Source organism: Colobus angolensis, unplaced genomic scaffold (genome assembly GCF_000951035.1).
Source record: "Colobus angolensis palliatus isolate OR3802 unplaced genomic scaffold, Cang.pa_1.0 Scaffold362, whole genome shotgun sequence".
NCBI classification, from domain to species: Eukaryota; Metazoa; Chordata; class Mammalia; order Primates; family Cercopithecidae; genus Colobus; species Colobus angolensis.
The window spans coordinates 300,083-312,830 of record NW_012116955.1 but is presented as its reverse complement, the minus strand read 5'-3'; the positions used below and the strand labels follow the sequence as shown (position 1 = coordinate 312,830).

Sequence of the window (12,748 nt, the reverse complement as noted above, 5' to 3'; positions counted from 1 at the left end):
AAAAGAAAGAAAGAGAAAAGAAAGAGAGAGAAAGGAAGGGAGGGAGGGAGGGAGGGAGGGAAAGGAAAGGAAGAACCTTTGAGCCTGAGGGAATAGCATGTTCAGAAGATCTGGGAGTGGGGAGGTGGCATGAGATGAAGTTTGAGGTAGACAGCAGTCTCATGCAGGGTGTGTGGTGTCATAATAGAGTTTCATTATAGTGCTTAATCCATTTAAAAAGCCATTGAATATTTGAAATAGAGGAATGACAGCATCTAACTAAAGTTTTAAAAGATTACTCTGGCTACCATGTGGATACAATATTAGAAATGAGAGCTAGAATGGAATGGAAAGAACACTAAGACGACTTGCAGTATTGGATCCCTTTCCAGTCCTAATTGCTTTGAATGCATTTGATCCTCTTAGGATATGGAGCAAGGAAATCAAGAAAAGCTGTAAGCTAATAGAGTTGCCAGTAGCCGCAACCAGTTCACTTGGGAATAATTCCACAGTCTTGTAGTCCTGTATTGATGGCTATAGGTAGGTGAAGTGATAGCGATATCATATGGATACACAGCACCTAGGTATATACACAGACTCTGAATACATCAGCTGGAGATAAGAAGGTCTCCTGTACATAAGAATTTCTCAAGCTTGCAGTGAGCCGAGATTTTGCCACTGCACTCCAGCCTGGGCAACAATAGAGCGAGACTCCATCTCAAAAAAAAATTTCTCAAGCTTGCAGGCTTAATATAGTTCATTTTATTTATAGCCCAAGTCAATCCCCTCACTATCTTGTCCTTTGCTCACTGCACAAATTCATCCTGAACCAATCCTTTCTTACCCTCCCAGAAGAGTCAATTAGATCATGTTCTATGCAGCCAGTATTATTCATTTCATTTCTGTGCACTTATTTTTTAATTAAAATATTATTCGTCTGGGGGTGGAGTGCTATAATTCTGCCTGCACAGTTCAATTTTAGCTGGCCCTTCTGCTCCTCAGTGTTTCCTTCCAGCTGTGTTTTTGGCTCATCTCACTCCTGTAGTTACAAGAATCTAAACACTCTGCAGCCTTATCCTCCTTATCTCAGATATTTCTCTCCATGTCCCCCATGAATTCATTGGTTCAACATTTTATTTCCATGAACTAAATCTAATACATTTCCTCTCTTCAATTATTTCCTTCTTAATCTGTTCAACTAACTGCAGTGATCCATTCCACCCACTAAAATGTTGGTAGTTGCTAAGGTTTTATTCTGGGTTCTATTTTTTTTTATTCTGTATATTCTTAGTCACATGTAACTGAAGAAATTTCCAAGTTAATATCTGTAGCCTAGATTTCTTTTCCTAAGATTATTACTCATATTTTCAACTATTAAGTAGCTTGTCTTGTGTGGGAAACAACTACTTCCACCGACCCACTCCTCAGCCTAACATCCCAGGCTCCCAGGTTTTCTGACGTTGTAAGGTGCAACATCATTCATTCAGTTATCTAAACCAAACACCTCAGAGATATTCAGGATTTTTCCCCTTCCTTTCCCTTTTTGAGCATTAGAAATTGTACCCCTTAATTATCTGTTGAGTCTCTTTTGTCCTTTCAATCCTCGTTGCCACTTTTTTTAGCTAGGTTCTTCTTGTTTCTTTCCTGGACTACTACTGCAAATTTACCCTTGAAAACTGTCAAAAGAGAGTGGATTTTCAAAAAGATGTATCTAATTGTGTCATTCTCCTGACTAAAATAACTGAATGGCTCCCCATTTCCCCCATGTTAGAATTCAAACTCTTTAGCATGATATTCAAGGATTTTTTGTAATCTGACTCCTTTGCCTGCTTCTCTGTCATCTCTTTCTTATTTCTCCCACTCAGGTCCCTACCGCAAGTTGAATGCCCTTGAAATCCCCTGGGCATTTTCACAATCTAAATCATATTGATGGTGTAGTAACTGACTTTCTTTTCTATCTACTGATTTTTTTTTTTTTTTCTTGAGGGTAGCAACTCTGTATCTTTCAGCTCTACCCCTGAACTTAGTAGAATTAGCAATTTTTGTTAAGTGAGTAAGTGGGCAATAAAGCATGACAAACATTGCCAGCCTTGTATGTGCTTTGGACCTGAAGAGGGTTGGTTTGAATCCCTCCATTTCTTCCTACTAAATGTCTCATCTGAACTTTAGTTTCCTCTTCTGTAAAATCAGTATTGTTACTTTAAGTAAAATGTTCCCTCTTAAACCTTTCTTTTGACAAGAGGTATATAGAACTTAAAAACTGATTTATCAAACATTCAAATGTACCTAAAGTTCTCAAATATCAAATTATTTCTTACAAAGAAGTTCCTTTTTCTAAGTATTGAAACTTAGTTTGACACGTGATTACAGAAATTATCATGGGAACGTAATTGGTTGTAATGTTATAACATGTATTTAGTAATATATAATAATGGAAAAGGATGGATGTCATCTGACTCATCAACTAAAATTACAGTTTTAAGGACTGGATTTCAAAAAACCAAGCAAATGTAAATTATGTATTATAAATATCATTAATGAAGATGTTTCTAAGACACTAACAAATCAAGATTGATATAAAAATTACTGAAAACAGTGTTTACAAGTATTCATAGAATGCAAAGGAAGCTATTAGGTTATTCTGCCTCATGACTAGTATATCTTATTTAGTACCTTAAAGGAAATACAAGTATTTCTGAAGACAGGTGGAAAGTGTTAAATCTAAGCAGTAATTTAGACTATGTAAAGTTTCTCAGGAAAGTCCTCACCCAGAAAACAATCTACTTTATATTGGGGAGTTCTTTCTTTTTCACATGAGCAGATGAGCTCACTAATTTTTCTAGTAAGATAAATAAGATACTGATGTTATGGACTTCTTTTTGCAAAGATTATTTCTTTACCAAATTTAGTTTATGACTTATCTTGCAGTTATAAGACATTCCTAACATGTGACTGTAAAAGTCTTAGACATGGTAATATGGTTTCTTTATTATGTTTCATTATTTCTCATGTAACAAAATAGAACACAGAGTTTATTTTAAAATGTGAAAAGTTACACCAATGAAATTCATTTTTTAGTGTCAAAAATAAGGAAGTAATTAGAGTGCTTATATAATAAGTAAGTCACTATTATGAGCAATACCAAAGAATATATTGAAGTGTTTTCTTCTTGCTTTTATTTGGAAATGAGGTACATGCTAAAAACAAAACAAAACAAAAACCTCAAGCAATCCCAGAGTGCAGTCTTCTTTAGTTTGTACCCAGAGAAAACCACCAATGACTATGGTGGGAAGAACTCCTTGTGGTTGGAAAACAGATGAACAAGTTGCTGAAAGTCTCGTTTATGTATTAAGCCAGTTCAGTCAGTTGGAGAGTTATATGAAGGATTTCTGTTGTTCAACTATCTGCTAACTGCCACATTGAATTGAAAAAAAAAAAGAAGAAGAAAGAGAAAACCTTCCCTCTGCTGTCTTCTCCAGTCAATGGACAAATATAAATATCTGAATAGAGAATATACCTTCTAGTTTGATACTTTAACAATATAGCAAACTGTCTTTGGCAAAGATTATTTCTGACTCATTCAACCTGATTTACAAGCATTTGTAACTTTCATTGTATCTAGTTTTTGTCAGGGTCTATATGAGAAAAAAAATACCAAATAGAGAAAATTCTTTTATATCTTTCATTGAAACAGTGGTTAGAAACAATGTCTACTACATTGTTCAATGTGCTTTATATAAAGAGCCATTTGATAAATTCCTCTCAAAATCAAAGAAATGCCTTTTTTCTTCTTTCCCTCTTGCTAGAATTGAGAACTAATTCAATTTTTCCTATTGAACTTTGCCTATCTAGTATTTTATGCTCAATTATAGTAGTTTTCTTTAGACCATCTTTTTCCTGTCTTTTCCCCACCCCCATTCTATTAATTATTTTTAATGAATGAGTCTTGGAAACCCACATTTTAGATAGCTGTTAGCCGTTGAGTTCCTTCCAGGCTCAGTGGAGGGCTCGTGTCCTTTCAAAAAAAAAAAAGAAAAATCTGCCCCACTTTAGCAGAGTGTCACACTTTCTTCCTCCTCCCGGGTATGGGGCACCTTACTGCAGATCAGAGAAAACAGAGTAAATCTTGCCTGTCTTCTGGATCTCTGTGGTTCCTCTCATTTTTCTATAGTTTGAATAATTTCATGATTTTACTGAATCTGTGACTTTATTAATTATTGCCTCAAACCTTTTTAAATTTATTTGAAACCACGAGAAATTTATTTTATTTTAGTTTAAATGGAAAAAAAAGATCAGAAACTAAAACCATAATTGGAGTCTTTATTTTTAAAAAAATGCTTTCTAAACACCAATCCTTTTGCCTTCCCAGCTATGAACATAGTTAATTAGCAAGATCTTGAGGGAATCTGAAGGCTGAGATCCCAAAGGCTTCATACATTTTTTTCAAATAATTATTTACCAACCTAGTACCTCTCCCTTTTAAATTAAGTTATTATATTATATATTTGGGAGTTTAAAAGGTTAAATTATTTTGATTGCCAGTATGCTGTCAAATATTGGGTTAAATTTCCAAAAACTATGCTCTCAAATGTGCAATTGCACGTTTGAGAGTGACTGGTAATTTCATCAATGCCAGATGATTATCATTCCTCTTTCTGAAAAGACGTTTTAGATAGAAAGTTATTTTTTTCTTTCTTATTACTAAATGTCAAAGAGTTTTGTTTAGCAATGCCATTTAATTCTTAGAACTTTTTCCAAGTCATATGCCAAAAAACACATAGAGAGATATTATGGAAACTTATTTTGAATTGATGTACCAATTGACAACTAGATTATATTCTCTTTCAAAATTGTTGAAAGCAAAGAATTAGAAGCCACTTCAATTGCAAAAGGATTTGTTACCCCATCATCATAATCATCACTTTTTCAATTTCTGAAAACTATCTCCAAAAGTCTTCACCAAGATTTTTTAAATGGTCCAATATCTGTTATTTTTTCACTTAAAGACATTAAAGTCATTTAATCTGAGATATTCATAAAGGGTTGGGAAAATTAAAATGTTAGTTTTGATACATTTCCACAGTATAAACTTTTTCAATATAAAACGTGTGTATCTTGCACTTTTGTCATAAACTTGAAGTTATAGATTTAGTTCATTGATGTAGTGGAAAAGACTTGCCATGTAACCTCATTGGCCCAAACAGTCCTCTTCATCAAATCTTACAGGTGAATTAGACTTACTTTCTGCCAGAAACATTCTGACTTCATTTTTCAATCAAAATGTGTTAATGTTTCTTTTTTGATTTTTTTTTTTTTTTTTTTTTTTCTTTTGGTAAGATAGGGTCTGGTTCTGTCGCCCGGGCTGGAGTTCAGTGGCTCATTCTTAGTGCACTGCAGTCTCTGCCTCCTGAGTTCAAGTGATTCTCATGCCTCAGCATTCCAAGAAGCTGGAATTATAGGCCCCTGCCACCACACCCAGCTTTTTTTAAAATTTTTTTATTTCTTTAATTTTTTTTATTTTTGATAGAGATGGAGTTTTGCCACGTTGGCCAGGTTGGTCTTGGATTCCTGGCCTTGGGGGATCTGCCTGCCTTGGCCTCCCAAAGTGCTGGCATTACAGGTGTGAGCTACTGCACCCGGCCTCTTTTTTTTTTTTTTTTTGGCAGAGTTTCGCTCTTGTTGCCCCAGCTGGAGTGCAATGGCACAGTCTCAGCTCACCACAACCTCTGCCTCCCAGGTTCAAGTGATTCTCCTGTCTCAGCCTCCCAAGTAGCTAGAATCACAGGCATGCGCCACCACAGCCGGCTAATTTTGTATTTTTAGTAGAGATGGGGTTTCACCATGTTTCCCAGGCTGGTCTTGAACTCCTGACCTCAGGCGATTCACCTGCCTCAGGCTCCCAAAGTGTTGGGATTACAGGCATGAGCTATAGTGCTCAGCCCCGGCCCTTTTTTTAAATATTATAAACACCACTGAGAAATAATTTATAGAACACATTTATATGATTAATAAAAATCATAATGTCAAGATTAAAATGATGCAGATATAATTAAATTGATTTATCTATTTAAAAATAAAATATAAAACAAGATAATTGTTCCTCATTTGTTAATTTGTAATAAAGCACTGTAATATATAGCAGAAACTACAAGTTATTTATGAACTAGAAAGTATGAAACATTTCCAAGTATTATATTACTTGGAAGTATGTATGTATGCATATATTAAGTTCTGGTGTTGGGCATTTAGAAATAACATACACAATTCAATTGATGTAATCCATCACATAAACAGAAACAATGACAGAAACCACATGATTATTTTAATAGATGCAGAAAAGGCCTTGATAAAATGCAACATCCCTTCATTTTAAAAACTCTCAACAAACTAGGTGTTGATGGAACATATCTCAAAATAATAACAACCATTTATGACAAACCCACAGCCAATATAATACTAAATGCACAAAATCTGGAAGCATTCCCTTTGAAAACTGGCACGAGACAAGGATGCCCTCTCTGACCATTCCTATTCAACATAGTATTGGAAGTTCTGGCCAGGGCAATCAGGTAAGAGAAAAACATAAAAGGTGTTCAAATAAGAAGAGAGGAATTCAAAACTGTCTCTGTTTGCAGATGACATGATCCTATATCTAGAAAACCCCAAGGTCTCAGTCCAAAAGCTCCTTAAGCTGATAAGCAACAGCAGCAAAGTCTCAGGATACCAAATCAACATGCAAAAATCACAAGCATTCCCATACACCAAAAATAGACAAGCAAAGAGCCAAACATGAATGAACTCCCATTCACAATCGCTACAAAGAGAATAAAATACTTAGGAATACAGCTAACAAGGGATGCGAAGGACCTCTTTAAGGGGAACTACAAACCATCGCTCAAGGAAATAAGATAGGACACAAACAAATGGATAAACATTCCATTCTCATGGATAGGAAGAATCAATATTATGAAAATGGCCACACTGCCTGAAGTAATTTATAGAGTCAGTGCTATTCCCATCAAACTACCATTGACCTCCTTCACAGAATTAGAAAAAGCTACTTTAAATTTCATATGGAATCAAAGAAGACCCCATATAGCCAAGACAATCCTAAGCAGAAAGAATGAACCTGGAGGCATCATGCTACCTGACTTCAAACTATACTACAAGGCTACAGTAACAAAAACAGCATGGTACTTGTACCAAAACAGACACGTAGACCAATGGAACAGAATAGAGACCTCAGAAATAAGACCACACATCTCTAACTATCTTTGACAAACCTGACAAAAACAAGCAATGGGGAAAGGAATTCCTATTTAATAAATGGTTTTGGGAAAACTGGGTACCCATATGCAGAAGACTGAAACTGGACCCCTTCTCTACACCTTACACAAAAATTATCTCAAGATGGCTGAAATACTTAAATGTAAAACCCAAAACCATAAAAACTCTAGAAGAAAATCTAGGTAATACCATTCAGGACATAGGCATGTGCAAAGATTTTATGATGAAATTGCCAAAAACAATTGCAACATTGCTAAAATTGACAAGTGGGATCTGCTTAAACTAAAGAGCTTCTGCACAGCAAAAGAAACTGTCATCAGAACGAACAGGCAACCTCCAGAATGGAAGAAAATTTTTGCAACCTACCCATCTGACAAAAGTCTAATATCCAGAGTTTACAAGAAACATAAATTTATAAGAAAAAAACAAGCAATCCCATCAAAAACTGAGCAAAGGACGTGAACAGACACTTCTCAAAGGAAGACATTTATGTGGCCAACAAACATATGAAAAAGCTCAGCATCACTGATTGGTAGAGAAATGCAAATCAAAACCACAATGAGAAACCATCTCACACCTGTCAGAATGGTGATTATTAAAAAGTCAAGAAACAAGAGATGCTGGTGAGGCTGTGGAGAAATAGGAATGCTTTTACATTGTTGGTGGGAATGTAAATTAATTCAACCATTATGGAAGACAGTGTGGCGATTCCTTCAAGACCTAGAACCAGAAGTATCATTTGACCCAGCAATCCCTTTACTGGGTATATACCTAAAGGAATATAAATCATTCTGTTATAAAGATACATGCACACATATGTTTATTGCAGCTCTATTCACAATAGCAAAGACATGGGACTAACTCAAATGGTCATCAGTGATAGACTGGATAAAGAAAATGTGGTACATATTACACCACGGAATACTATACAGCCATAAAAAGGAATGAGATCATGGTCTTTGCAGGGACATGGATGAAGCTGGAAGCCATCATCCTCAGCAAACTAACACAGGAACAGAAAACCAAACACCGCATGTTCTCACTTGTAAGTAGGAGTTGAACAATGAGAACACATGGACATAGGGAGGGAAACAACACACACCAGGGCCTGTCAGGGGCATGAGGGGAAGGAGATCAGTACAAATAGCTAGTGCATGCGGGGCTTAATACCTAGATGACAGGTTGATAGGTGCAGCAAGCCACCATGGCACACATTTACCTGTGTAACAAACTTACATGTTCTGTACACATGTATCCCGGATCCTAAAGTAAAATAAAATTTAAATAAAAATAAATTTAACATATTAATTTTGTTAAATATAATGATCAAACTTTCTACATATTTAATGAAAGATAAAAATACACATTGCTGGCTGGGTGCAGTGGCTCACGCTTGTAATCCCAGCACTTTTGGAGGCCGAGGCAGGCGGAGTTTGAGACCAGCCTGGCCAACAGGTGAAACTCCATCTCTACTAAAAATACAAAATTAGCTGGTCTTGTTGTTGCCAACCTGTAGTCCCAGCTACTGGGGAGGCTGAGGCAGGAGAATCGCTTAAACCTGGAAGGTAGAGGTTGCAGCGAGCTGAGATCGCACCACTGCCCTCCAGCCTGGGCGACGGAGTGAGACTCTGTCAGAAGGAAATAAAAAAGAATACATGTTGCTAAAAATGCTTGGTTTGGTGCTCAGTCAATAATTTGACCTTTGCACAAAGATACAGGAAATATAAAACATTTGAAAAATTAATATGAGGGTTATTTAACAGGAATAAATGCTTCAATTTGACAAAGTGTTATATAATATCTAATTGAATGATGGATGTTTTATTTGAATGAAAAGAACATGAAATTTTTATCTGCAGATTTTAGCCAGTATATCTAGGAATATTTAATAGTTTTGGAATATATTCTATTTATGTCAAAATAATCAGTATCACTAAACATTTATTTATTTCAGCTGTTTGAATATTTCTTTCTTTCCAGTGGACATATCGTAACCATTGTGAATAGCAGGAAACGTATGCTTTTTGTCAAATATGTGAGGGAAAAAGCCATTTTCAACATATGATTCTTTGCCTTACTTTCATGAGTGTCTCCCTCAACAGTGAAGCCATCTCCCACTCCTCTACTCTGCATTGTCTGAATTCAGAATTAAAATACCCTCATTCTAGTGTCAGAGGTTACCTGTAACAGGAATATGTGAAAAACCAGATAAAGCACACATTAGCAGGCCTTACCTGGTCATGTAAGTTACTTCACCAAATCCAGTAAAATCCCAAAGGTTTTTACACCTCGAGACAATGCTGATAGTAACTTGAGATAGATAATTTGGTGTCTTTCTTTTGTAAGATAGAAGAAAGTTCAGTATTAAAGCAGCTAGGGAATGGAGAATCTACATGAGTGGATCAATCTTGAAGAACCACACTAGGTCTTGGCAGATCAAATTTAGGAAAGAGAGATATGAAAGGTAAATATCTAGAAATTGATTACATTAAAACTGTTGATGCTTTTGTTGCCCTAGGAAAGTCTCTCAAACCATACCCCAGTCAGTCTTTGGATTTCAAGAGCAAATTTTTGAAGAGAGAGGAAGTGGGAGCTGATAGTTCTTAAGAATTGGCTGGAAACTGGCACAGTATTACTCCTGTCATATTTTATCGGTCAAAGTAGTTACAGAGGCCATCTGAAATCAAGGAGAAGACATCGAACCCACTTCTCTATGGGAGAAGTGTCAAAGGATTTGTGATCATCTTTAATATGCCTCTGCTACTATTTACTAGACACTGTGTTAGGTCATTGGAGTAAAATAATGAATACAATAGACATAATGGTTTGTTGCATGAAGCATATGGTCTAACAGAGGAGACAAACAAGTGATTATAATACTGTGTGATAAACACCATGATAGGAGAATATAGGGTGCTATGGAATCATACAGGAGGGGTCCCTAAACCAGAGAGAACTGGAATTCAGGCACAACTCCCCAAAGGAAGTACCCTGCGAACTCTATTGTGAACCAAGTCTTATTAATATGATAATAGTACAGCTATACCTTTTGAAAACATATTTATCACTCATGCTAGACTTGAAGGAAATTAGTGACAGATTTTCAGTAATAGTATAAATTTGAATTTGTGCAAAGATTATCTAGATCTGAGGGAAAATGGGCATTGTTTGGTTTATAAAGAATAGAATTGGAGGGATCATTTTCTCAGTACTCAGCAGTAGCAACCTCCCCTGGAAAATTATTTGGAAAAATGGCCTCATATCAGAAGAATTTGCTTGAACTATATTTGGCAGTTTACCAAGTCTGTCCATATGGCTTGTATTTTTCTATTGATAAATGTTCTTTTCTGTGAAAAGAAAAAACCTGGCAATAAGGCCTGTGAACAAACAGCCGTTTTTCTGTTTAAGGTTTATATAGGCCTATTCCTACAGTTTTCAGCATATGCATGTGAGTCTCTGTCAGTTTTCTAAAACATTAGAAAAGGAAATGAGACTGGTTGGTTGAATGGTTTGATCAGTTAGTTTTGGGTTTAGATACACCAATCTGCAAGAATGTAGACTTCCAATGTAAAGATCAGCAAAAGGAAAGACTTCTGGATAAAGGCTGAGTCAAGGCTGTAGGATTTGCTTTAGTAGCAGTTTGAAAGGAACTTGAAAATAAAACAACTAAGAAGCTCTTGCTTTTCAAGAATGCTGTTTATCAGAGAAACAATAAAATTATTAGAATAAATTATTAATGAAATTATTAGAAAGTTTATAGCAATGAAAATATGATTAATGAAAGTTGTATTAATGATAGAGATTACCTAAAGATTTGGGACATGAGATCTTGAGCCAGCATAGGTAAATTTCATGTAAACATTGGGGCAAATCTTAATGGTCTAAGTAAAGTGTTATATGTTTAGAAGTAATTGAATTCTACTGTATCTACTTTTTCTTCGTTGCTGTTTTTTGTGCTTTATGCCTTTGACTTCTTACATAAAAGCATGGCGTTACTCTGGTGCACTTCCATCGTGGAGTGTCTCTCCTATTTCCACTCTTGGATCCCATTGCATAGTCAGTTTATATTGGCCCTAGATATAACTGTCATTCCCTAGACATTAAGTAATGGAAATATTTTTTCTTTGGATTGCCAATAAATGCTGGATAGGATGTATATATTTTCATTTAACAGTGAGAAGTGCTTTTTCCCTTTACTTCATTGCTGTTATTTGTAATGTTTGGAAAGGAACCTGAGATACCAGTCTAGATGTGAGACTAAGTAATTATTCTATTTGATAGAATTCACTAACTCAAACAGGATGAGTAAGATGGATACTTGGCAAGCCTTTGGTACTTATGCAGTTGTTTTTTATGCATAGGAGTTTATCATTCTATGGATATTTTTATGTTTTTCAATCCTCTTTTCAAATTATTTTCCTCTCTATAATGTCATATTCAAACAATTGTCATCTGTCCCATTAAATATTACGGTGTCTTTGCCACCCTCTTTACTGAAAGGGAGTTTAGAAAAAGCAAGCAAGTTATCACATACGGCATTGAATACAGTGTAAGCAAAGTTGACTGTTTTTCCTGCAAAGTTAAGTTGTAGAGTTTATTATGCCTTTTCCTGTCACCATATAATATCTTGAAATAATTATAGTACAGACTGAGAAAGACAGGGATTTGTCAGCTGCTTCATTTCTTTAACTTCCAATGTCACAGAGAAGTATGAACATATCTTCCTAACTTTATCCATTTTAATATGTAACAGCCTTTACAAATTTTAGCCTGAATCACTTGTATTTTACCTAAGTTTTTATTTTTGATTGAGATATAGATTCTTAAACTCATTGCAATAATCCTATAAATATTTAAGAACTATTATCTTTCTCTCTTCATATCTTCTCTGCTGCATCCTTTTAAAACCTTTCCTAAAGGATTTAAAACCTTTCCTAAAACATTGAATCATCTTTACTGTTCTTTTATGACCCTTTAAAAATTCTCTGTGACAGAAATGAAGCCCAAACCTCAGTTCTAAGTACGATCGCTCACTTTTCCATTTCCGTCTTTCAAATAGTCTAATGCTTCCTGGGACAAATAGACTTTACTCTGAAAATATGTTCTTTTAAAATGCAATTGGAAGACAGATTTCACATACCCTCATTTATGACTGCATTGTCAATGAATTATGTGTATTGATTCAACTTGTGAAAATAAAAGTCAAGTAAGGCTCAGAAAAAAAATTCTCTGTAATCAGTTTAAATCTTACTATACCAAAGTTAATTTTATTGAAAATATATAGAACTTTGATATAGTTGACTGTCAAGTTTTGAACTGAGAAAGAATATATTCCTTCCTCTCAAGTTGTTATAAAAAAAGTGTTGTTTTCTGTGGATTGGATTTCATTCCCTCCCTCCCTCCCTCCCTCCCTCCCTTCCTGCCTTCCTTCCTTCCTTCCTTCCTTCCTTCCTTCCTTCCTTCTTTCTTTCCTTCCTTCCTT

At 35.4% G+C, this 12,748-nt stretch overlaps 1 protein-coding gene across 3 annotated transcripts in view; it reads left to right on the top strand.

The window, feature by feature from the left end:
• ME1 (malic enzyme 1, NADP(+)-dependent, cytosolic) overlaps window positions 1-12,748 on the top strand; it is a 235,038-nt gene that overhangs the window by 65,112 nt on the left and 157,178 nt on the right. The window lies entirely within an intron of this gene.